Raw genomic sequence first — 2,125 nt, forward strand, 5'->3', positions numbered from 1 at the left:
CAAGTTTGAAATTTCCGGTTTTCAATTAAAGCATTCGCTTTGAGACATAATTTTAGCGCAAAATTAATTATTTTGCCAAAATTGGTCAACATTTTCCCATAGTTTCAGAGGAATTCGATAAAACACTGTAATACCAAAAGAATACCAATATGTGGTGTTCGACCATTGACAAATTCTGCAATTTTGCAATATCAAAACAATACCTTAAATTGGTATGATACCACATTTTGCTCTTGCATAATCCTAAAGACAAATTTTAAAGGGTCCAGGAATACCAAAATTTGGTATTGATACCAGAGAAAGGTATTATTACGCATTTCCCTTGTTATTTACCCATGCTCGGGAATCCTCAAGACAAATTTTAAAGGGTCCAGGAATACCAAAATTTGGTATTGATACCAGAGAAAGGTATTATTGCGCATTTCCCTTGTTATTTACCCATGCTCGGGCAAGCAGCTGAGTGAAATCAAGCTCTTGACAGCATTTCACATCCGGTGGGAGGCCTACCGGAACAAGCGGCCGAACGTGACCCAGTGCAGGAACTGCTTGCAGCTGGGTCATGGAACCAGGAACTGCCACCTCAAGGGGAGGTGCAACAACTGTGGGGGTCCCCACAAAACGGACCAGTGCATCGCCCTCGACCCGCAGGAAGCAGCCAAGATGGCTCCCGAGGTGGTGGAGCCACGAAGGAGGAAGCCGGGGAGGAGCTCTACAGTTCGGCTGAGTTGTGGGGCATTTTCTCCGAGTACATCGGCAGGTTCAAGACCTGCAAGACCCGCTTGGACCAAGTAACGCTCGTCAGTTCCATGATCTCCAAGTACGGGTTATAAGGAGTTATTTTTGTTGTTTTTTTTTTTTTGTTGTTTTTAAACCGATCCTCGGTCCTAACCTGGTCGCAGTACCTAAAAGGACCTAATAAAAATAATTTATGAATAAAAAAAAAGACCTCTGTTAGTGTTTCTTGAGAAGAACAACGCTTGATCACGGCTTCCGTTGGATGGGGAAGAAAATGTTGGACGCTGTCTGGATATTGAGACCGTTAGGTCATCCCAGATGTAGGAATCGTCTCCCTGGAGTTGGTACAGCCAAAAAGATTACCAGACTAAATCTGCTTCGGTGGAGTCATTTGTTGAAATTTGGACTCGCAATCCAAAGATCATCAATTCGAATACCAGAGAAATAGGTGTAAAAGGAGATTTGGGTGCTCTCAATCGACTTTGGACAAGGATTTTTCACAGTTAGTTATGTTTTGGCCTTTGGGTAGCACGGAGAGGAGCCGTGAGAAACAAGTTGTTGTTTTCTATTTGACAGGAATTTTATAAATTTACACATTAGCTAATTTCAAAATTTCGTCGTAAATTTACACTTATTGGATATTTTATACTTTTTTGTTTTAGGTTCATATTTTCTTCTTTTCTTGAGTAGAGGGAGGATGTGTGGTATGCATATTTTGGATGCAACTTGTCTGGCCAGTCTACCTATTTAGGGTCTTTAGGCTACACGTTGTAGCGTGCTTGTCGGTATTTAGTTTATACCGACAATCCCCTAGAAATAATGACAGCTACGTAGCGCGCATCATTCAGCATCTGTCAGTGTCCCGAGCAAGAAGCTCGGTTCAAGGAATCGCCGTTCTGGGCGATTCTCTCGCTGGGAAGTGCATTTCCACAGTGGCGCCACGGTGTGTTTTTTAGAGCAAGCTAATGATAAAAAATTCGGCATGTCTGGTATTTGGCACCGTGAAAGAAGGGCTCTTTCCCGACATTTTGCGGGGTATACCAAAATATTTCGTCGGGGGGGTTTTTTTTTTGAAGATTATTTTTCGATTTTATGGGATATTTGTTCAAAAAAGTCACAGAAAATCGGTGCACTCATGTTGATATCACTCAAATTTCTTATGAATATGCCTTGGGGACTCTAAGAAACTACATTTGACCAATATTTGACCTCCAATAAACAAAAATTCGATCCAAATTTACCAGATTTCTAACATTCTTTGAAATTACTCCTTAATTTAAGCTGGAAATCCCGATACGACCGAAAGTAAATCTTTTCTTTGTATAATTTGTCATGAAAATTCAGCAACACACTGCCCGGATATGAATTTGAGCATTAAGCAATGCAAAAC

Source organism: Culex quinquefasciatus, chromosome 2, assembly GCF_015732765.1.
Source record: "Culex quinquefasciatus strain JHB chromosome 2, VPISU_Cqui_1.0_pri_paternal, whole genome shotgun sequence".
Classification (NCBI taxonomy): domain Eukaryota; kingdom Metazoa; phylum Arthropoda; class Insecta; order Diptera; family Culicidae; genus Culex; species Culex quinquefasciatus.